The sequence below is a fragment of the Hyperolius riggenbachi genome, chromosome 4 (genome assembly GCF_040937935.1).
Source record: "Hyperolius riggenbachi isolate aHypRig1 chromosome 4, aHypRig1.pri, whole genome shotgun sequence".
Taxonomy (NCBI): domain Eukaryota; kingdom Metazoa; phylum Chordata; class Amphibia; order Anura; family Hyperoliidae; genus Hyperolius; species Hyperolius riggenbachi.
In genome coordinates this window covers 373,596,915-373,622,077 of record NC_090649.1, presented here as the reverse complement: position 1 = coordinate 373,622,077, position 25,163 = coordinate 373,596,915, and the positions used below count along the sequence as shown (strand labels likewise).

At 48.7% G+C, this 25,163-nt stretch overlaps 1 long non-coding RNA gene across 1 annotated transcript in view; it reads right to left on the bottom strand.

Moving 5' to 3' along the window:
* LOC137504081 (uncharacterized) overlaps window positions 1-15,760 on the bottom strand; it is a 219,372-nt gene extending 203,612 nt beyond the window's left edge. The window contains exon 1 of the long non-coding RNA XR_011019411.1: window positions 15,670-15,760. This is a non-coding gene — a long non-coding RNA (uncharacterized lncRNA). The remainder of the gene's footprint in view (window positions 1-15,669) is intronic.
* Between the last annotated feature and the right edge of the window lie 9,403 nt (window positions 15,761-25,163).

Sequence of the window (25,163 nt, the reverse complement as noted above, 5' to 3'; positions counted from 1 at the left end):
TCGCATGGAACCGTTCGCAGGCGAACCGTTCGGCCCAACTCTAATTATATCCAGACAGCTCATAATGTAGAAAGCTTAAATTAAAAAAAAAATCTGTTTCATGCAAACAATATGTGATGTGACTGGTATGAAGGGAAGGATCGGGTGGCAGGAAGGAATGATGGCGATAGAGCAAATTGGCCAAACTAGCCAATGGCTAGTGTTGCTTCAGTGTTTCAGAAATTACTAAGCTACGTGTCATCAGCTCAGTCAGGTAATAGATTTGTAAGGCTTGTGATTGCTTGTCATGATTCATGTGAATCAGAGGCTTACAATTACAAGTCTATGGGTTTGACGCTCTAACTTACGGTAATACTGCTGCGCACAGACTGGCAGCATGTACCACGAGTTACACTTGTAGCGTGACCTGTGGTACTGGAGTAGTGTGAATGATGCTAAAGGTTATCCACGCTACTAATGAGCATTAATATTAGTACTGCTCATTACTGTACAATCTAGGTTCTCAACGTGTGAACCCAGGGCGGTACTCAGCCTTGATATACTTAACCAAGAATAACAAATTCAGTGTTTTAGAAAATTAGTATTTCAGCTTATTAAAAGCAATAGTAAATGCTTGGAAATTGTTCAGAGCAAATTATCATGTACTATGATTAAATATATAATTGTCAAGGGTTACTTGTGATAATGTTTACTATGCTAGGGGGTACTTGGTGAGTACAGGGTTTCAAAAGGGGTACATACCAATAAAATGTTGAATAACTCTGCCATACAAGAGAAGACAAATAACATTTTTATTGCACTTTTCTCCTAGCTGACTCAGAGCATGAGCAGCAGCCACTAGGGGGTGCTCAATAGGCAGGAGCAGTGTTAGGGAGTCTAGCACAAGGGCTCCTTACGGAATTGTTGCTTGCATACTAAGCAGGAAGAACCAAGATTCGGACTCTGGACTCCTGTATCATAGATGGAGCCCTTAACCAGAATGCTATCCACAGCCAGCCAACGCTCATGCTACTTGAGTACTATGAGTCACGCTAATAGCATAACTCACGGTACATGCTGTCGGTAGTAAAGGTAATATTGCTGTGCACTGTCTGTGCATGGCAAAATTACTGCAAGTTAGTGCATCAGGCTCCAAGCCCAGATTTACATCGCAGGAGCTTATAGGAACAGATGGCATGGCACCCTAGACTTCGCCCTCTATGAACTTACAAACCCCCAAACTGTACCGCAAGTGTGCTGGCTGGCTCAGATGTCACTTCTCCCTCACTTTCCTTGCCCATCATTGCTAGCTACAGGTGCCCCTTAGTATTAGGTAGCCAGAGCTATCCTCAGTGTTAAGTAGCTGGAGTTTCTCCCAAGTATTAGGTAGCTAGAGGTGCCAGAGACTGAAGGGAGATCTGGTCAGCGAGAAGGCTAAATCTGGGTGAGTAACCTCTCATTTACAGTCCACTCGGGAATCTGCATAGGTAAGGTGTGAGGGAGGCACTAGGGGTGCGGAGTGAACCACCTTTCCATCATCAGGTGCCTGTAGGCACATGCCTACAGTGCCTTATGGTAAAACCAGCCCTGCCAGGCCCTATGAATGTATCAAACTTTTCTATTACAGTACTTCTAGAAAATCTCTCTTTAGAAAATCTCTCTAAACAAGCCTAGAATCGCCCTGAAAAACAGCTTCATAAACCACTAGCATTTGCAGAGCCGCTAGCGGTTTTTGGTGTGCACCAGCCCAGAGACAGCTTGGATAAAGTTTTTACTGCAAGACAGTTCAAAGGGTCATTAGCTCTACTTTGTTTTCAAGTTTAAAATACAAAGGCCCATATGCAATTCACTTTTTTTCCTGAGTTTTCTCCTAGGAGATAATGTTTCATTTTCAATTCAAAATAACTTTTTAGCACTTTGCAAAAGGAAAATGTACCAAAAAGTTGGTGAAAAGTACTGCCAAAATTATTTTGAGTATTTGTTTGCTTGCTGGTGGCTTAAACGGCATTTTATTTACAAGTTGTAGAAATATCACCTAGGAGAAAATTTCAATGAAAAAGTGAATTGCATATGGTCCAGAGTGTGGTTTCTAAACATACAATTGTGAAAAAGTACATGGGACTATTTTCCTTGCTACTAATGTTCTACTTATCCGTACAACACATACAATTCATTATCTCATAAGTTTAAGTTGGCTTCAGATTTTCTTTAAAGCGGAATATAACCCTGCATTTCAACTTTGCTCTAAAACATTATTTACAGCATATTATATGCAACCAGCATTTTTTTTTTTTTTACTAGACCAGCATTGGAAGGGTTACACACAGAGCTTTAAAGTTCTGTGGAGAGAGCTGCTCCCGGCAGCCGAAGTTTAAATAGATACATTTAAGTAAACAAAATGTAACAAGTGAGGAATGTTACACGCTCTTTGGCTGTCCTCCAGCTCCTGCACAGTCAGAGAGAGTGAGTCACATTCCACACTTGTTACATTTTGTTTACTTAAATGTATCTATCTAAACTTTGGCTGCGAGGAGCAGTTCTCTCCAGGAAATTTAAAGCTCTGTGTGTAACCCTTCCAATGCTGGTCCAGTAAAAAAAAAATGCTGGTTGCATATAATATGCTGTAAATAATGTTTTAGAGCAAAGTTGAAATGCAGGGTTATATTCTGCTTTAAGTTTACTTCCAACCAGAGCCTTTTTTGTTATTTTAAGATAGAGTGGGAAAGAATTATAATAGTGGTGTCCAGGGCCGGGCCGAGGCATAGGCTGGAGAGGCTCCAGCCTCAGGGCGCAGTGCAGGAGGGGGCGCACAAATCATTCAGCTGTCATTCCTAATTGTGTTTGAAGCAGAAAGAAATAAGAAAAGGAGATACATGGAAGTGACTACAAGCCAGATAACTAGAGATTAAGGTGTTGGGGGCCCTGGGGTGCCTCTTAGTCTAATAGCAATCAGTGTGTGACGGCTGGGGTGGAGGGATGGAGGGGCGCACTTTGGTGTCTCAGCCTTGGGTGCTGGAGGACCTTGTCCTGGCTCTGGTGGTGTCTGTTAGTGATGCTCGGATACCCCTTTTTATTATTCGAGTTAGGTCGAATTCGAATAGTAAATTATTCGAGTCGAATATTTTTTACTATTCGATTCGACCTCGAAATTCGAGTCGGTATTCGAGCTCATTATTCGGAGCTGACTATTCGAATTGGCCTTAAATAGCTTCCAACACTTGTTTTGGGGGTGAATGATGCAAGAAACATCTTTTTTTCCAAGTAACAACAGCAAGTGATTATGTGGGGATGTTCCTTTAAAAAAAAAAAAAAAAAAAAAAAAAAAGGTGGAAAGAGAAGTTGTGTCCAAAATTCTGTTCAGTAGTGTATCTTCTTCTTCTTCTTCTTCTTCTTCTCCTCTTATTTCTCTTCTATATTTTTTTTTAAAGAAATGCAGCTATTTTTGAGCGTAATAAATAGCTGGTGGCGCATGGTGGAAGCGCCATTGTATGTGCTCCCTGGCAGTGGAAACACACAGACAGCAGGAGGTAAATTCAGCAGCAGAAGGAGGATGATTGTGTGGCAGCAGGCAGTCAATGAGGCAGGCAGCGAGACATAAAAGGCTGTGGTACCTAGCGGTGGTACCAGGCCATAAATACACAGCATGAGGTTCCAGACAGCGGTCGTGAAACCCACATCGTGTCCAATACACAACTGGGACAACACAGTTTTCAACCCGGACACCTCTAAAAATAATATCACAAAGTATTAAAAAGTATATATATTTTTTTCGTTTTTTTAAAGAAATGCAGCTATTTTTGAGCGTAATAAATAGCTGGTGGCGCATGGTGGAAGCACCATTGTATGTGCTCCCTGGCAATGGAAACACACAGACAGCAGGAGGTAAATTCAGCAGCAGCAGCAGCAGCAGGAGGAGGATGATTGTGTGGCAGCAGGCAGTCAATGAGGCAGGCAGCGAGACATAATAGGCTGTGGTACCTAGCGGTGGCACCAGCCCATAAATACACAACAGGAGGTCCCAGACAGCGGTTGTGAAGCCCACATCGTGTCCAATACACAACTGGGACAACACAGTTTTCAACCCGGGCACCTCAGAAAAATCTTTTTTTTTTTTTTTTTTTACACATATTGCTATTGTTGGACGTAATAGCTGGTGGCAGAGTGGCAGCAGAAGGTAAATCTGTGTACCCTGGCAGTGGGAAACACAGACAGACAGCAGCAGCAGCAGGAGGAATGGAGGAGTAGTGTGAGTGTGGCAGCAGGTAGGCAGCGTGACATAATAGCCCTGGTACCTAGCGGTGATACCAGGGCTGTAAATAAACACAACAGGAGGTCCCAGACAGCGGTCGTGCAGCCCACATCGTGTCCAATACACAACTGGGACAACACTGTTTTCAACCCGGGCACCTCAGAAAAATCTTTTTTTTTTTTTTTTTTTTACAGCAAATTACACATATAGCTATTGTTGGACGTAATAGTGGGTGGCAGAGTGGCAGCAGAGGGTAAATCTGTGTACCCTGGCAGTGGGAAACACAGACAGACAGCAGAAGGGCAGTACACAGCAGCCCACTGTAGGTGTAAAATGTGTGGCTACAGGCGACGTAATAGTCAAACTGAACCAGGCTGGCTTAGTAGTGAGCAGGAGCCAGGAGGTGGTAAAGGGTGGTAAGGCATATTAACGATGGTTCCGGCAGCCAGTTCATGTCCCCCTCTCGCCGACAACAGGGGCCAGGAACTCGCCTTCCACCCACGCCTGGTTCATCTTGAGAAACGTCAGTCTGTTCACAGACTTGTGAGACAGACGTGAGCGTTTCTCGGTGACCACGCCACCAGCTGCACTGAAGCAGCGCTCGGACAGCACGCTGGAAGGGGGACAGGACAGCACTTCCAGGGCGTACTGCGCCAGCTCGCTCCAGATCTCCAGGCGCTTGACCCAATACTCCATGGGATCAACAGGGAATCGCTGTCAAGCCCGCAGTAGGACCAGGGCCGGCCCGCCCATGAGGCGGGGTGAAACTTTTGCCTCAGGCGGCACTTCTGGGGGGGCGGCACCCGCCCGTCCGTGTGTGTGGGGGGCCGCCCGAGCTGGAGGGGATAGCGGGCAGGAAGGGGGTATTGGGCCTAGCGGCGGGGAGGGGGGTCGGACCCCCCCTCCCTCGCCTGGGTCCCCCGTCCTCCGCTCCCCTCCAGCTTTAAAAGTGACGTCGCTGGCTGCAGCTAGCTACATTGTAAGAGGCAACGGGCGGGGATCACTCACCTCTTCCTCGTTCCAGCCCGAGCCTGCGCTCCACTGACGTCACTTCCTGCTACGCCGCAGGAAGTGACGTCAGTGGAGCGCAGGCTCGGGCTGGAACGAGGAAGAGGTGAGTGATCCCCGCCCGTTGCCTCTTACAATGTAGCTAGCTGCAGCCAGGGACGTCACTTTTAAAGCTGGAGGGGAGCGGAGGACGGGGGACCCAGGCGAGGGAGGGGGGGGGTCCGACCCCCTCCCCGCCGCTAGGCCCAATACCCCCTTCCTGCCCGCTATCCCCTCCAGCTCGGGCGGCCCCCCACACACATGGGGGGGAGGGGGGAGGGGCGGCGATTTTTTTGAAGATCGCCTCAGGCGGCAAAAAGTCTAGGGCCGGGCCTGAGTAGGACCCCATGTAGTCAGCCACCATGCGGGTCAGGCGCTGGCTGTGACCGGAGGAGGATGCTGCTGCATGCACCTCCTCTCTAGTCACTGCTGGAGCATCTACAGTCCTGTAGAGCTCGTTGCTGAGAGACAGCAGGTCTGTGGGGCGCTTGCTGCTGGATGCAGGCACCTGCTGCTGCCTCTGTGCTGGCTGGACAGTGGGGGTGGAAAGCTGGGGGAAGGCTTCCTCCAAGCGCTCAACCTGCTGCAAGCTCCTTATTTGTTGCGCTGGGTCTCCTCCTGTAGGAGGCAGGAACTGGCTCAACTTCCCCTTGAAGCGCGGGTCCAACATCATGCTGATCCAGATGTCCTCCCTCTGCTTCATCTGGATCACCCTGGGGTCCCTGCGCAGGCACGTCAGCATGTGCGCTGCCATTGGGAAGAGGCGGGCCACGTGTGCTGGCACATCGACGGCAGTGCTGTCCTCATCCTCCTCCTCTGCCGCCTCATCCTCTCTCCACCCCCGCACCAACTCAGCTGCACTGTGCTGATCCCCCTCATCCACCAAGTCCTCCTCCCCCTCAGAGGTGGACTATGCAGCTGCATGCTGCTCCTGCTGGGCCAAGGCTGCCGCTCCCTGTTCCAGCAAAGCATCGAGGGCCCTGTTCAGCAGACAAACCAGGGGCACCCACTCGCACACCATAGCATGATCCCTGCTCACCATGTTGGTGGCCTGCAGAAAGGGAGCCAGCACTAAGCACACCTGCTGCATGTGCCCCCAGTCGTCATCGGGGACGATGGACGGGATGTTGCTGGTCTTGTCCCTTTTCTGAGCGGTGGACACAGTGGCCAGGGCAAGGTACTGGTTGACAGCGTGCTTCTGTTCAACCAGACGCTCCAACATCACCAGGGTGGAGTTCCAGCGAGTTGGAACGTCAAGGATCAGCCAATGGCGTGGCAGCTCCAGCTCCTTTTGCACGTCTTCCAGGCTCGCACAGGCTGCAGCCGAGCGCCGGAAGTGACGCACAACATTCCTTGCCGTTTCCAGCAGTTCGCCCATCCCCTGGTAGGTGCGCAAGAACTTCTGCACCACCAAGTTCAGCACGTGGGCTAGACAGGGGATGTGGGTCAGGTTTCCCCTGTCGATTGCGGCAACCAGATTGGCCCCATTGTCGGCCACCACCTCTCCGACTCTGAGGCCTCTGGGGGTCAGCCAAATCCTCTCCTGCTCCTGGAGTTTGGCCAACACATGGGTTGCCGTCAGTTTGGTCTTCCCAAGGCTGACCAACTGCAGCAGTGCTTGGCAGTGGCGTGGCTTCACGCTGCTGCTGAGGCTGGGGGTTTGGCCAGGTGTGCCGGAGGATGGCAGAGGATCGGAGGAACCTGCTGCAGTTCCCCTGACCCTGCGGGGAGGCACCACCCACTGTGTTGCTGCTGCTGCTGTGCCCGCTGCTGCTCTCCCATCCTCACCCCCTTCCACCAAGCTGACCCAGTGGACAGTGAAGGACAGGTAGCGGCCTGTCCCGAAGCGGCTGCTCCAGGAGTCCATGGTGACGTGGACCCTTTCACCAACCGCGTGCTCCAGCCCTCGCTCCACATTGGCCATGACAAAGCGGTGCAGTGCAGGCATGACCTGGCGGGCAAAGAAGTGTCTGCTGGGGAGCTGCCAGTCTGGGGCTGCACAAGCAAGCAGCGCATGCATGTCGCTCCCCTCCTGCACGAGCATGTACGGCAGGAGTTGGGAGCACATGGCCTGTGCCAGCAAGCCGTTCAGCTGCCGCACGCGACGGCTGCTGGGAGGCAGAGCCCTAACCACCCCCCTGGAAGGACTCGCTCAAAAAGCTCTGGCGTCGCCTTTTGCTAGCACGGGAATCAGCGGAGACAGCAGAGGAGGCCACTGAGGACTGGCTGCCAGAACAGGCCTCAGTGTCGGCGGCAGGAGTTGCAGAGGGGGGAGGAGCAGTGCGTTTCTGCACTCCTGCTGGTGCTGCTGGAGGAGCAGGAGGGCGGGTGGCTGCTGTTGCTGCTGCTGCTGCTGAAGGCTGTGCAGTGATGGGTGTGGTGCCACTGCCAGCACCAGATGCCTTCAGCCTCTGGAACTCCTCATGCTGGTGGTAATGTTTAGCAGCAAGATGGTTGATCAGAGAGCTGGTGCTGAACTTTAAGGGGTCTGCACCTCTGCTCAACTTCCGCTGACAGTGGTTGCAAGTGGCGTACTTGCTGTCAACTGTGGGCATGGTGAAAAATTGCCAGATTGGTGACAAGAAAAACCCCCTATGGCCTGGAGCCGCTGCTGCCTGTCTCCCTGTGGTGGTTGGGGGGGGGGGGCTTGGGTGCGGCTGGTGGTGGTACTGGCAGATGCTGCTGCTTCTGCTGCTGAGCCTGAGACACCAGCAGGCTGTGGGACCTGCCTACTGCTGCCAATGCTTCAATGATGTGCCTTCTTGCAAGGCCCACAAGCGCATCCTCCTCCTCCTCCTCAGAGCTGCTGATGATGACATCCCCAGGTGCTGGTGGTGGCACCCAGTCTTTGTCCGTCACCCTGTCATCATCATCATCCTCCCCCTCCTGAAACATGTCCTGCTGGGATGATGACCCCCCAAACTCCTCTAATGAATGCATGGATGGGCTGCTTGACTGTCGCCACAGTCTTGCTGTCCAATCCCTCCTCTCCCAAAGTGCCCATCAGCATCTCCTCCTCAAAATCGCCAACAACAGCAGACAATTGACTCATGATGCCTGGGGTCAAAAGACTGCTGAATGACAGGTCGCCAACTGACGGTGAACTGGCCTCCACCCCAGGCCCTGCTGGGCGGCTGCTGCAAACAGGGGTGGTGGTGGTGGTGAGGGTGGAGGCCTCGGATGCAGAGCTGATGGCGGGCTGCTCATTCTCCGTCATCAGTTGCACCACAGTGGCTGCATCGTTTTCCTCAATGGGACGTTTCCGACCCGGCTGGAGGAAAATAGGAGCAGGTACTACACGCTGCTGCTGCTGCGTCTGCAGCGTGAGTTGCAGATGCTCCTACTGGGCGCCCAAGGCGTCCACGGCCAGTGGCTATAGGTGGAATGGTAGCCACTGACGCAGCTGCTGCTGCTGCGGAACTGTGCATGGTGGCGCGGCTTGCCACAATGCTGCTCCCTCTCCTCCTGATTCCCTTGCTGCCCTTCCCCTTGCCCAAACCGCGCTGGCTGCCACTTCCAGACATCTTAGATGTTTTGGGCGTAAACAAAAACGTTTTTTAAAAGGGCGGGTGAAAAAGTGGGGCACTTTAATGGAGTGGGTTGGTGGGTGAGGTGACACTAATCACTAAGTGATTAGATCGCTAAGTGATTACTAGTACAGTACAAATACAAAATACAATAATTCAGAAATCAGTAAGTGTGAACAGTGAACAGTGAGTGTGTCCCCTAGTACACTAACTAGAAAATACAATAATCAGTAGTAATCAGATTCAGTAGGAGGAAATAGAGTGTGTGTACACTACAGACAGTGCACGCACACACACACGCAGGAGCTAGCCTATGAACAGTGACTGAGTGTCCCTAGTACAGTAAGTACAACTAGAAAATACAATAATCAGATTCAGTAGTAATCAGATGATTCAGTAGAAGGGAATACTGTGTACTGTGTACACTACAGTGAGTGTCCCTAGTACAGTAGTATAACTACAAAATATAATAATCACTCAGTAGTAAAGGACAAGACAGGGTAGAATACACAGCAGAAACACTGGTATAGATGAGAAATAAACTAACAGAGGACAGGAGGACAGCTGCCCACACAGGCAAGGCCCTGAGACCTAAAGCTGTGTAAGCTTGCCTGCAGCAGCAGCTGTCTCTATGTAACACACAAGCTACTAACTAAAATACAATCTCTATCTAGCTAACAACAATATAGGTGTATATAGCAGGTGTATGTGAGCAAAAACGCTAGGTGATTGACCACAATAGAGCACTTGCTAAGCCAAAGCACAAAGGAGCAGATCTCTCTCTGTACAGCCAAGCAAGGACGGAAAAACCGAACATGGCGGCCGCTATTTATAGGGTAGGAGCTGGCCAGGGTCCCCCTCTGTGATTGGCTGCCGTCAGAGGGCCTGGGAGCCCTCTGATTGGCTCTAAGGACATCAATCTGGGCTATGACGCTATTCGAGCTCGGTATTCGAGCTCGAATAGCGCTGTTTGCTCGAATAGCGCGAATAGTGATTGGGCTATTTGAGTTTACTCGAATAGCCCATTCGAATAGCTGCATCTATTCGAGCTCGAATACCGAGCTCGAATAGCTGAAAAAGAGCTCGAATATTCAAGCTACTCGACTATTCGAGCTCTGCTGAGCATTCCTGGTGTCTGTGTCCGTGCTGGTGATGGTAACAGTGAAAGCACTGTTTGATGTCTAGCACAACCAAACCCATTTTCTCAAATTATGAATAGTATTGGTGCTCAAATTCAGAATCATGTAATTCATTACCCGAACACCCTCATTCAGCACCATTTCAGCATCAAACAGCAGGGTGGGGTGCATTTCATTTAACTCCAATACCTCCTCCTTCCAGCTTGGAATTGGCGTTAAATTAAATGCACCCCACCCTGATATATGTCCTTAAATAGTGCAAAATGCTTGTGCTCGGTTACAGAATTACGTGATTCCAAATTTAAACATTAACACTATAAAAAGGATTGTGAAGAATGATCACATTTTCTGTCAGAAGAACATGAGATGATTTTGACCCATAGGCTTTTAAAGTGAACCCGAGGTGAGAGTGATATGGAGACTTCCATATTTATTTCCTTTTAAGCAATACCAGTTGCCTACTGTCCTACTGATCCTCTGTTTCTAACACTTTCAGCCATAGACTCTGATCAAGCATAAGCAGGTCATGTATTTCTGAGAATATTGTCAGAACTGACAAGAGTAGCTGCTTTCTTTGTTTAATTAAGAGTAAGACACTACTGTAGCTAAATCAGCAGGGCTGCCAGACAACTGGTATTGTTTAAAAGGAAATGAATATGCTAGCCTCCATATCACTTTCACCTCGGGTTTACTTTAACCTCCCTGGCGGTACGCAGTTTCTGAGGCTGCATCTGTGGGAAGGATTTTTTTAATTAAATTTGCTTTAGCCATTGTAGCTAGCACTAGGCTAGCTACCATTGTCCCCCAAGTCCCCGCACCCTTCTGATCCCCCCGATCGCTGCCACTATACATTACCTAGCCGCGATTCCGCGAGAGCCGCAGCCTCCCCAATGAGCTTCAGTCATCGCTATGGCGATGATCGGACTTGACGTCATGCGCAATCCCGATCCTCCCCATAGCGAAGCCTGGAGCTGATTGTAGAGGCTGCGCCATCGCAGCATCCGGGGGGGGGTACATATAACGGCGGCGATCAGGTGCAATCAAAAAAAAAGAGCAGAGGGACTTGGGGGACAATGGTAGCTAGCGATGTGCTAGCTACAAAGGCTAAAGCAAATTTAGTTTAAAAAATCCCTCCCGGGGCAGAGAAATCCTCTGCGGCGCTACCCCGAGTGTAGGTCAGATAAATATAGTGTTAGTCATCATCGGGCAGGCAAGAGGAGACTAGAGATAGCCCGAACCTCCATTTTCGGTACGCGAACTTCCGCCAAAAGTTCGGTTTGCGCGAACTTCCGCGAACCGCAATAGATTTCAATATGGAGGCGAACTTTGAAAAATAGAAACACTTATACTGCCCACAAAAGTGATGGAAAACAAGTTTCAAGGGGTGTAACACCTGGAGGGGGGGCATGGCAGAGTGGGATAGATGCCAAAAGTCCCGGGGAAAAATCTGGATTTGACGCAAAGCAGCGTTTTAAGGGCCGCAATCACATTGAATGCTAAATTGCAGGTCTAAAGTGCTTTAAAACATCTTGCATATGCATACATCAATTAGGGAGTGTAATTAGAGTACTCCTTCACACTGACACACCAAACTAAGGCCTAGTGCACACCAAGCGGTTTTTGGAGAGATCCGCCGGCCGCATCCGCCTGTAAAAACGCTTTGCTAATTGTATTGCAATGGGATGGTGCACACCGGCGGTTTGAGGTTTATGCCCAGCCGCAAACGTGCCTCCTGATGCACGTTTGCGGTTTTCTGAAGCGTTTCATCCTCAATGTAAATTGTAGGAAAAACGCAAACCGCTCTGAAAAATGCTACTTCAGAGCGGTTTGCCAGGCGTTTTTGTTACAGAAGCTGTTCAGTAACAGCTTTTACTGTAACAATATGTGTAATCTGCTACAAAAAAAACGCACCCAAAACCGCTAGGTATGTTTAGAAAAGCTCTCTAAACATACCTAGAATCGCTCTGAAATCAGACCCTGTTGGTGGTTGCAGAGAAGGCAGTCAACCGGCATGCGGGCAGAGATGCTGTGTGGGGACTGACAGTCTTCAGGCAGGCCTGAGCGTGCTTTGCAGACCAGGCATCCCTGGTCAGATGGACCCTTGACCCAACGCTGTGTGCCAGAGATGTCACCACTTGCCTTTCAACATCACGGTACAGTTTCGGTATCGCCTTTTTTGAGAAAAAAATTGTGGCCCGGTATCTTCCACTGCGGTGTGTGGCTTTGCTTTTGTGTGCTGCTTTTCCTCAGGTGGTCATCCCATTGCAGTTTGTGCTTTATAATCATGTGCCTTCGTAAGGTAGTTGTGCCTACGCGGGTCTTGATCTTTCCACGGCTCAATTTTCGGTGGCAGAGAGTACAGATGGCATTGCTCTCATCTGAGGCAGACACATAAAAAAAAAAAATTCCACACTGCTGAGCCCTGGGGTGATGGCACTTTGGTGGTGGCAGCCGACTGAGTGTTAAGTGGGGTGCCAGAATCAGAGCAGGAGGAGGAAGATATGTCACGCTTCCGTGTGGAAGCTGAGAAATATGAGTGTGTTCTGTGTTAAATAGTCAACTACGTCCTGACAATATTGGGGGTTGATTGCACGTGCCTTCTTCTGAACACTGTACTTTGGTCGAGGGCCACACGACAGCGTGACCTCGAACAGACCTGCCAGGTGGCCTGCCTCTGCCTTGTGTTTTGTCCATATTGGGGGGGGGATGAAGTGAAAGGTATGCACTGACTTGACTAATACAATGTGCAGTCACACAGGTGCAGTTAACAGGTATGCACGGAGTGGTATATCACACTGCGTGCACTCACGTAGGTAGGTGGGTGCACTGAACACAACAGGTAGGTATATGCAGTAACGGGTATTACAATGTGCACCTGTCACACACAGACAGGTAGCGGACAGGCACAGTGACACTGCGTGCGCTCACATATGTAGGTGGGTGCACAGTGAACAACAGGTAGGTATATGCATGATGGGTAATTTGCACCTGTCACACACACAGGTAGTCACTGAATGTGCTGGGCCTGGCAGTGGCACACACAGTATGAATTATCAAGGCTGTCTATGCAATGCAAGTGTCAGTGAGACACAGAAAAAAAAATAGATCACAATAACAAGATTAGCTCTCAAAAGAGCTGTTGTGGGGTGCTATTTTAGCAATAAGAATCAGCGAGGAGCAAGCTAAGAAGCCTACAAGAGCCTAACTAATCTTTCCATATGAGAGAGTCTGCAGCAGCTGTCCCTTCTCTATTTACTGCAGGGACACAAGTGAGTAAAATGGCCGGCGATGCCTGCCTTTTATAAGGGGGGGGGGGGGGGGCGGAGTGGCTCCAGGAGGGAGTGTAGCCTGATTGGCTACAATGTGCCTGCTGACTGTGATGTAGAGGGTCAAAGTTGACCCTAATGGTGCACTATGGGGGCAAACCGAACTTCTGGTAAAGTTCGTGGTTCTCCGCGATCGTGAATTCCCGGAAGTTCACCTGGAACCGTTCGCCGGCGAACCGTTCGGGCCATCTCTAGAGGAGACAACTCTACCATAAGAACTGTTCCTCTATTTAAGGCTTTCCAGCTCAGACACTTGAATAGTTAAAGTGAACCTCCGGACTAAAAATCGACTCAGCAGCACTGAAAAGGCTTTGTGTTTCTTTAACAGTTTCACAGCATCAGAACTTTGTTTCTCTTATACAAGCCTCATTTTTAGCTGCACAGAAGAAAACTGCCCGGGCTTTTTTCCCCTGATGCTGTGCAAAGCATGATGGGATTTCTGATTTTGTTGTTCTCGTTCTGCTGTTTTGGTGCAGTTTTTTTTTTTTTTACATTTTGAATTTGACATTTGAAGCCTAGCGTGTGCAGCTGGGAGGGGTAATCAGGACACAGGATAGTTGAAACTGTGTCTCCTGCTCCTTGTCACCTCCTTTCAACCAAAAAATATGGCTGCCCCCATGACAAAGATGGCAGCCCCCATGAATCACAAGCATTTGCCTGTTTTTTTTAAAACAGGGTGGGTAAGAGATTATATTACCTATCTATTCTAATTAACATAACTAATGTAACTTGATGACAGTATGTTTGTTTAGGCTGAAGTTCCCCTTTAAAACAGCAAAGCTAAGCTCAGAGTAGCAGCACACAAAAGCATGATTCAGTTCTGGGTAAGCAAATTGTAAAAATAATGTTTACTAATCATCTGGAAAATATGTATGATTCTCTGTGTACTGCAGGAAACCAAAAAATGACATTCTTCACAGCCAATATTTAAAAATTATACAGTTCTAATGTAAACATATTTCCTCTTGCCCTTGGAGAATGGAAATTCTGCATTCATTTACATAGACAGTAAAGTTTATGTGCCGGCTCTATTGACGTTGTTGACAGAAATTGCAATAGAACACAATACACCTTGTCCATAGTGACAGGATTTTCATGACCTTGTATATATATTTTCTCAGATGCTGTTTAAGGCTACTTGCACACCAAGACGTTGCGTTAGGTGCTACGTTAAGGTCGCATAACGTGCACCTAACGCAAGGCCTGGTGCTCTTCGATGTGGACGTCAGAGTGAGCCGCGTTGTGCAGCTCACTAGCTCACTCTGGCGTCCGTGATGCCGTGATGCGTACTCTTGGACGCATGCTGCATCACGTGGTCCCGCCATTCGTGCAGCCATAATCCCTTCTTTATTAATGAAGTTATGTATCATTTACTAGGGAAACCTTAGTGTTGCCTTTATTGCTACAGTCCTAATACTCTTTCATTACTGTAGCCACACTGTACTTATTACCAATTTAGAAAAGCCAAAAATCTCTCCTATTAGTAAAGTCATAATGTATCACATTACTGCAGCCATAATGTTCTTACTGTACACATATCTATGACCCGTCACTTAGCACGGGAGGATAGGTGAATTAATTTGCCATAGTACATCACCTGACTCTGCAGCTTTAAAAGCTTGCTGCACACACAAGGAGTGTTTCTCCCCCCCCCCCCCCCCCCCCCCTTTCTGCCCACCAGAGCTTTCTGTTGGTGAGCTCTGGTCACTCCTGTAATGTTTATTTTTTTAGTTAATACATTTCTCTATTATTTTGTTGTTGTTGTTTTTTCACCCTCCCTCCCCTGACAGCCAGTCCCAGCGATCAGCTATCATAGGAACAGCCTATGAGAGCCGATCACTCTCTGAGCCTCTCCAGGGGACAGCCGAGTGACATGGCTGTCCCCAGTACAGCGCTGCTGTAGATCGCAGTGCTGTACAATGTAAATATACAGCGGTTTCGCCATCTAACAGTCTGCTACCTGCGATCGCTGCTGGTAGACTGATGATGAAGCAGAGCTGCGTGTGCGATCTCCTGCAAAACCCACCCCAAGACTTGACACCGTCCGGAATTAGGCGGTCCTGGGGCTGCCATCCTCCTGACGCTGATCGGTGTTAGGTGGTCGGGAGGGGATTAAGAACAATTAAAATTAAGGCGGAATATCAGTGTCAATCTGCCTTCCACAATAGCGTGAAGTGGTAGCAAGTGTGACTATCAAAATAAATACATTTCATAGTAGAGACACATTGTTCCTTAGTCAGAAAATGCCACAGCAAAATAGTAATTAAAAATGAATGCTGTGTTAATTGCTTTGGCCAGATCAGTGGGCAATGTGTATTATTGGCGCTTTATAAATACAATACATAATATTAATAATAAAAATAAAATAATCACTCAGGCAAGTAATTGAAAGAAATACATACTTGCAGTATCATTCTAGGCAGTGCATGCAAATTTTATGCAGCAAAGTATAATCATAAACAAAGTAGTGTCTCAATAATTTGTTTTAGGGCTCATTTCCATGGGCAGTTGAACTGTGTGCTCAGCAAGCAGTTGCCAGGCAGCAGTTACGGCTGGTGCACACCAGAGCATACCATTTTTTAAAATGCTTGCAGGGGGAAAACCGCTTGGCTAATGAAAGTGAATGGGATGGTGCACACCAGAGCGGGTCGTTTTTTCCACAAATGCAAACTCAGGGGCTGCAGCATTTTTTAGGTTTCTGAGGCGTTTCTGCCTCAATGTTAAAGTATAGGAGAAAGAAGAAAACCGCTCTGAAAAACGCTAGATCAGAGCGGTTTTCCAGACATTTTTGTTACAGAAGCTGTTCAGTAACAGCTTTACTGTAACAATATTTGACATCTGCTGCACAAAAACGCTCCATAAAATGTTAGGCATGTTTAGAAAACATCTCTAAACATGCCTAGAATCGCTCTGAATTCTGCTTAAAAAACCTATAGCGTTTTGAAGATCTGCTAGAGGTTTGTGGTGTGCCTGGGCCTGAGCAGGTACCAGGCAGCAGTAAGCAGTTGTGAGAGTTTAAGAGGCTTTTCACTGCCTATCAACTGCCTGTGGAAAAGAGGCCTCAGGGCAGCTGACAAGCGGTGAAGTCAGCGCCTGTCAGCTGCTCTCCTGCACTGGCCGGGTGCTTGTTAGTGCCTGCCTGCTCAGTACCGGCGATGTACAGACGGACCCACCATGGATTGAGATCTGAGCGCTGCCACAGCCGCACTCAGTATTGACATGTTGCGTTCTTCCACTGCCCAGGAACGCCACTGCGGGTCAATGCTTGACACGCGTGGTGTTACAACTGCTGCAATTCGACTTTATTTAAATTGCACTCAAATCACAAAAAAATTGCCAAAGATCCATATAATGGGATGATAAACAACAACCACTGAAAAAAATATGCAAATATTTCAAAGAGACAGTGTTGCACCAATTAGCATTAAGCAGCTAAATTTAGGATGAGAGCTTCCCTATCAGCAATGCCAACCTTTCACAATAATTTTTACTGACAAAGCTATAAAAATTTACCGACAAACATGGGCGTCGCTAGCCCTATTTTAAGGGGGCCCGTGCCCCCACATGTCCTGGGGTGCCCCCAATTTACAGGGGTGCCCTGCCGCTAGGATCTGGAGGGGGTCACAGCATGAGGGGAAAGCTTGGTGGCACATTGGTGGGGAGGGGGGACGGTCCCCCCCTCCCTCACCTCGGGCTCTCCTCCAGCATTGAATAGTGAGTATGCAGGCGGCAGGGCAGCGGCAGATACATACCTTCCGTGCGCTCCACCGTGGATGTTTCTCCCTCTAGTGTCTGATGCGACTTCCTGTTTATACAGGAAGTCACATCAGAAACTAGAGAGAGGAACATCCGTGGAACGCAAGGAAGGTATGTATCTGCCGCTGCCCTGCTGCCTGCATACCCACTATTCAAAGCTGGAGGGGAGCGCGGAGAGGAGAGCCTGAGGTCCCCACTGACGTGCCACCATGCTTTCCCCTCATGCTGCGAACCCTCCAGTCCCCAAAAATGGCCCTGAGCGGACCTAGGGGGAGGTGGGAGCCCGCTCAGAATTTCTGCAGGGGGGGTGGCAATTCCTAGTTACGCCCCTGGCTGGGTCTGACGCTGGCTGTCAAGGTAAGTGGGGCACCTGTCACTACCTAACTGGGGGTCCCTGTCACTACCTAACCTGGGGGTCCCTGTCACTCCCTAACCTGGGGGTCCCTGTCACTCCCTAACCTGGGGGTCCCTGTCACTCTACCTAACCTGGGGGGCTCCTGTCTCTACCTAAACTGGGTGGGGCCCTGTCACTACCTGAACTGGGGGGCTCCTGTCACTAAATAAGCTGGGGGTCCTGTCACTGCCTGAACTGAGGGGCTCCAGTCACTACCTAAACTGGGGGACTCCTGGCATTCTGCCTATTTATGTGAAATGCTGTCTATTTATGTGCCTCATGACTGCTGAATTTGTCTTGTTAGGGGCCTCATGATTTGTTGGGGGCCTCAAGGTTGCTGAATTTGTCTTGTTGGGGGCCTCATGATTTGTTGGGGGCCTCATGATTGCTGAATTTGTATTGTTGGGGGCCTCATGATTTGTTGGGGGCCTCATGATTGCTGAATTTGTATTGTTAGGGGCTGTAACGATCTGCTAGTGTGTGTGGGCACTAGCAGACAGACAAGTATCCAACGTTCCCTGCAAGGGAAATGTCTTACAGACAGTGATAGTAGAAGGCAGTACTAACACTGAATACAGATACAGAGAATGGTCATACAAATCAGTTCGGCAATAGATCAGATGAGTAAGGTACAAAATCGGCAGGCAAAATCTAAGTGAGTAATCAGGCAGAGGTCGGCAACAGATCAGATTGGCAAAGGTACAGAATCGGCAGGCAGAGAGAAATCAGAGAAACAGGCAATAGTCATACAAAAGCAATCAATATATATGTAAGCTGAGCTAGTATGGAATCCCCGGGGTCCTGCCGGTTCAAGCCACACACGGAACTGACTAGGGTCTGAAGCCTTCACTGCGAAGTGTTAGCTAGAGCAGACAGTGAGCAAGTGTCAGAACAGCGATTAAGAAGCCCGGGTAAGCAGGAGAACGCCCCCAAGCCGTTTGGCCAATCCGGAACCGGAGGTGGAGCCATGCGTGTCAGCTGACACGCTTCCTTAGAGCATAAGAGGAGCGACGTTGACAGAGCATGCGTCCGCCCTCATTTACACTCTGAGTATCATGCGGCCGGATCCCCGCAGGAACATCACTGACACCATCCCTGCCACTGCAGCCAGCCGCACCGGAAGTCCCAGATGCGCTGCCAGTGGTGGCAGCAGCAACTGACCTGGTAAGCACAGGATTACTGACAGGGGCCTCATGATTGCTAACTGCGAGACTATGGGAAAAGCTGAATCATCATCATATGAGACAATAGCATTAAACCTACTTTTTTAGCTTTTTAAAACAGAAAATTAAACTGGGAAGTTCTAAAAAAAAAAATGAATACATTTTTTCAGGAGTAGGATGGATGAAATTGTTTATCTTCACAGTTAATTTTCAACATGGATTTGTACAGTATTTCGTGTTGGGTTGCAGTTTGGGCGCACGGCCTCCAAAAGGTTAGCCACCACTGTCCTAATCTAATATCCCACCATTGCTAGGTTCATGTAAATGTCTCCACACCTACATTCTGGTCCATGGTCACACCCATTTTTCATCGGGCGCGCGTAGCGCACCGCACAACGTAACCCTCATATTTTTGGGCACGCTAGCTGCAGTGTGCTGATCCAGAGATGCGGTGCGCTACGCTGCCTACATTTATGTACAGTATAAGCTGTTCTCTAGTGCCTGCACTGTGTGCTGATTTACCTCCAGTGTGTACAGTATACGTTGTTACTCTGTGCCTTTACTGATTTTAAACCAGCTGTATTGAATGCTGATCCCTGCTATTTTCAGTATGTACAGTATTAGCTGTAAAGCCTGGTACACACATACAATTTTGATTAGCCAGCTTTAGCTCTGTTCATCAAATACATTGTCTATTGGCCCACTTACTGAATGGGGGTGGTAAAATTGGTCAGTGATTGACCAATCAAAATTGTATGTGCGTATATATATATATATATATATATATATATATATATATATATATATATATATATATATATATATATATATATATATATATCTTTGATCTATGCCTATATTGATTGTAAATTATGTAAATAAAGGACAGGGGCTCCATCCAATATTTTGATGGGCAGGCTCGTTATCTGTAGCTTACATTGCTGCTAAGTTCATGTACATTTGGCCCCAACCATGGTGACGCCCACTCACTGTATGGCAACGCCCATTTTTTGCCGCGGCGCGCTGCATACACCCCCGCCTAGTGCCCACAGGTGCCCCCGATCTCCAAGGACCCTATGAACACCCCTGCCGACAAATGATACTTTTTACTGACACATGACTCTGTGCAGCACCGAAAAATGGGCGTGGCCATGCAACAGAACATGGGCGTGGTCATGGGTAGGGCTAAACATACATGAGCTTTAGCAGTGATGTAAGGCCCCATTCACACCTAAAACCGCAAAACGCCAGTGATCACCGCTAGCGTTTTACAGGAGTGATTTTTCCGCGATTAATGCGGAAAAAGAAAATCACTGGACACTGCAGCGTTTTGGGAGCAATCGTGATTAGTGGTGCTATGCATGCTAATCATGAAATGCCAGCAAAACACTGCATGTCACGCGTTTGCGGTTAGCACTAACCGCAAACGCGGCAGTGAGAACACTGCCATAGGCTTACATGGGCTAGCGGTTTTTAAAAACCATTAGCGGTTTGCGCTGAGTGGGAACCACGCGATTCCCGCTCAAGTGTGAATGGGGCCTAAGTGGGCCTACTGGGAAAGTTTGAGCGCAGCTGTAGCATTCCCCCCCCATAAAAAAAATAAATAATGTAATTTGACTGCATTTCACCCCCCAAAAAATGTAATCAGCACCGCCACAGTGTTTCCCCCCCAAATACATGTAATCTGTCACCCCTTCCCTGCCCGATAGACCCCTGTCGCCCCTTCCCTGCCCGAGAGACCCCTGTCACCCCATCCTGCTAGACCCCTGTCACCCCTTCCCTGCCAGACCCCTGTCACATGTTGAACAATTCTAGCAAGTAACGCAGCGTGTGGACCACAAGAGCATTTTTGGCAGCTTTCAATCGCCAGAGATTTCCCAAAATGCTTTATCAATGTAAGTGGATGGAGAAGGTCACACAGGATTTATTGCGATTAGGGAAATCACAATTGCAGTATATGCAGCATTTGTGTGAGAGTTTCCATGCAGATGTATTGTATAGGAGTAGAAAATCATTTACATGGCGTTACCACAAATCGCTAGCGATATTGTGTAGGCCTTAGGCCTGGAACCCACTAAAATTCGCAAAGCACTATTGCAATCGCTAGAGATTTTAATTAGCGTTTTGTAAGCCATTCCATGAGCGTTTTCCGGCAATTTTGGTAACGATTTTAAAAAGTGCAAGCTTTTTGCCGGCGATAATGATAGAACTTAATTCTGATTTGTCAATCTAAAGAGAAAAGGTTAGGTTAATTCTGATTTGTCTTTTCAAATTATTATAATTTAACAGTTTGCAGCAATTTAAAATCACACACAAATCGCTATGTGTAGCGATTCATGAGCGATTTGCAAGCGCTTATATACTTTACATTGAAGCGCAAACACTCCTAAAATGCTGCATGTTCTGCGATTGCGATTTTGCTAATCGCATTCGCAACTATGGAATTTGTTACATTTATATGCTTAACTTCTTGGAAAGAAGTTGCTGCTGCCTCCTGCAGCAGGACAGGCGCACCGGGTCCCCCTTACCTATCCTGCTTGTAGTAGACCTCAGATCCGCGTAACCCGCAGTGGCTCCCATAGCAGCGCGTATACTGTAAGTACTTCCAGTATATGCGCCGCTATGGTAGCCGCTGCCGGGAGCGAAGTGGGTGAAAAATTAGCAACTTGCTGAATCGCAAGATCTAGCAATTGCTAGTGGAAAGGGACCCTAAAAAAAAAAAAAAAAAAAAAAAAAAAAAAATCGCTCCAGAAAGCAATTGCGATTTACAAATCGAATCACTATAGTAGAAAATACTACTCATGATTTCTATGATAAAGTAGAAACCTTAGCGATTTAAAAATCACTAGCGATTTTGAGATTCATCTGTGCAGTGGAAAAAGGCCCTATGGCCACATAGTGATGGGCGAACAGTGTTCGCCACTGTTCGGGTTCTGCAGAACATCACCCTGTTCGGGTGATGTTCGAGTTCGGCCGAACACCTGACGGTGCTCGGCCAAACCGTTCGGCCACATGGCCGAACTAAGAGCGCATGGCCGAACGTTCCCCGAACGTTCGGCTAGCGCTGTGATTGGCCGAACGGGTCACGTGGTTCGGGCCCGAACGCGCTCTGATTGGCCGAACGGTCACGTGGTTCGGGTAAATAAATACCCGAACCACGTCATATCTCCGCCATTTCTCTGTGGGTTTAGCTTTGGGTAGGCAGGCAGGGTAGTTCGCTCTCCAGCCACGCTAGCCAGGGTCCCCCCCAGTCATTGTGTGTCGCTGCTGGGAACAGTAGTACACCGCTCGCTCAGCCACACTATATAGCATTCTGTTTACTGCCACTCTGTGTACCTCGCTCAGCCACACTATATAGCATTCTGTTTACTGTTCTGTGTCTGCTGGGAATAGTAGTACACCGCTCGCTCAGCCACACTATATAGCATTCTGTTCACTGTTCTGTGTCTGCTGGGAATAGTGGTACACCGCTCGCTCAGCCACACTATATAGCATTCTGTTTACTGTTCTGTGTCTGCTGGGAATAGTGGTACACCGCTCGTTCAGCCACACTATATAGCATTCTGTTTACTGTTCTGTGTCTGCTGGGAATAGTGGTACACCGCTCGCTCACCCACACTATATAGCATTGTGTTTACTGTTCTGTGTCTGCTGGGAATAGTAGTACACCGCTCGCTCAGCCACACTATATAGCATTGTGTGTACTGCCACTCTGTGTACACGGCTCAGCCTGACTATATAGCATTGTGTGTACTGCCACTGTGCACCTCGCTCAGCCACGCTATATATAGCATTGTGTTTACTGCCACTCTGTGTACACCGCTCAGCCAGACTACATAGCATTGTGTGTACTGCCACTCTGTGTACACCGCTCAGCCAGACTCTATAGCATTGTGTGTACTGCCACTCTGTGTACACCGCTCAGCCAGACTATATAGCATTGTGTGTACTGCCACTCTGTGTACACCGCTCAGCCAGACTATATACCATTGTTTACTGACACTCTGTGTACACCGCTCAGCCAGACTATATACCATTGTTTACTGACACTCTGTGTACACCGCTCAGCCAGACTATATACCATTGTTTACTGACACTCTGTGTACACCGCTCAGCCAGACTATATACCATTGTTTACTGACACTCGGTGTACACCGCTCAGCCAGACTATATACCATTGTTTACTGACACTCTGTGTACACCGCTCAGCCAGACTATATACCATTGTTTACTGACACTCTGTGTACACCGCTCAGCCAGACTATATACCATTGTTTACTGACACTCTGTGTACACCGCTCAGCCAGACTATATACCATTGTTTACTGCCACTCTGTGTACATGGCTCAGCCAGACTATATAGCATTGTGTGTACTGCCACTCTGTGTACACCGCTCAGCCAGACTATATAGCATTGTTCACTGCCACTCTGTGTACACGGCTCAGCCAGACTATATAGCATTGCGTACTCTGCCAGTCAGTGTGTATATTGCTGGGATCAGTAATACTCCACTCACCGTCAACCACTATATGAGCTCACCATGAGTTCCTCAGAGACCTCCGCTGTGAGCAGCACTCCCAACAACAGCAACAGCCAACGCCCCACGCAAGCTATAACATCCACCCCAGCAGCCAGTGGTCAGCAGCAGCCCTCCCCGGAGGAGAACGTTGTGTCCATCGGTCCGGCGCCAGAGCGATTAATGAGGGCTGCCATTGAGGGGATGATGGGGCCTGATGTGGAGGAGGAGGTCGGGCTCAGGCCAGCATCCCAAGTTAATGTTGAGGACGATGAGGGGTCTGTGACTGTGTCTGGGGATGTTGGGGTGGCAGAGGTGGTGGGTGGGTCAGACTCAGGAGAAGAGTTGTATGATGAGGATGATGATCGGGACCATCTGTATGTGCCTCAGAGTCCGACCCCGGAAAACATGTTGTATCGTGTGTTTAGGTACTAAAATCTGCGTTCCCAGTAGTGTTGGGCGAACAGTGTTCGCCACTGTTCGGGTGCTGCAGAACATCACCCCGTTCGGGGTGACTATATAGCAGACTATATAGCATTGTGTTTACTGCCACTCTGTGTACACGGCTCAGCCACACTATATAGCATTGTGTTTACTGCCACTCTTTGTCTGCTGGGAACAGTAGTACACCGCTCACCCGCCACTGTATAGCATTGTGCTCTGTGTCGCTGCTGGCAATAGTGGTACACCGCTCACCCACCACTGTATAGCATTTCTGTACTGCCACTGTACTGCTGCCAGTCAGCGTGTACTGTAAGGATAAGTGAAATGAGGAAGAAATCCGGTGAAAGAGGGAGGGGCAAGGGAAGAGGTGTTTCCCCTGACGGTTGTGCTGGGGAGCTGTACTCCACGGCGGCGGCCCCCCACAATGACATATGACGAGTTTGAGGAGATGGAAGAGGAGGGTATGGACAATGTGGACATAGACCCAGATTTTGTTTGTGAACGAGAACATCGCCGTCGTAGCAGCAGCACAGATGAGTCTGTTGAAGAACCCACTGCTGCACGAGTTCGCCTTGTGCCACAAGGTAGGCGGCGCGCAATTTCAGGCACCACAAGCGTGGAAGTTCAAGTGAGAGGCAAAAGAGGCGCAAACAGAAATCGCCAGCAAGGCAGGTGCTCCAAATTCTGGGCTTTCTTTGAAGACTGCACTGAGGATGTTACCATGGCGATTTGCAAGGTGTGCAAGACCCGCCTGAGCAGGGGGAAAAGTATTAACAACCTCTCCACCACCAGCATGAGCCGCCACATGCTATCCAAACATCCCACTCTGTGGGCAAACGCGGCAGGACAGGGTACCACCAGCAACACTGCCTCCCTTGGGTTCACCAGACTCACCACCAGACCCGCCTCAGCAGCAGCAGTAGCCCAGCCATTGCGTGGTTCAAAACATTCCAAAAAATCAGATGACGCTGACACTGTCACTTTCCGGAGTAGTGCTCTTGAGGTCTCCCAGTGTTCATCAAACACAACAACCAACAGCCCTTCGTTGTGCAGCCCTACGGTTCAGTTGTCTGTCTCGGAGATGTTTGAGCGCAAGAGGAAATTGCCAGCAAATGACCCCCGGGCCGTGGCAGTAAGAGCCAGCATAGCCAAGCTTCTGGCCTGCGAAATGCTGCCATATCGAGTGGTGGAGACAAACAGCTTCAAGGGCATGATGTCAGTGGCCATCCCACGTTACGTGGTTCCCAGCCGCTACCACTTTGCGCGCTCTGCAGTGCCTGAGTTGCATGAGCACGTGGTCAGCAAAATAACCCGAAGCTTGAAGAATGCCGTTGCCTGCAAGGTTCACGTATCCGCCTCTCCACAGAAAATGCAGACCGTCTGACTCAAATTAAAATGAATCAATCCTGGATTGGAAATGACTACGCAACACTCCAGGACCCCAACCAAGTAACATGACCAATGAACATCTGGGATGGTTTAGCGTTTCCGGTCCCTGTTTATTGAACCTCTCATCTGTATTACATTTATGACTGCATGGCGGCAAAAAGCATTGCTGCTATATCCGCACGCTTTTTGTCCTCATGCAAGGCCTGGGTTGTTGTGTCTCAAAAAGCATGGCC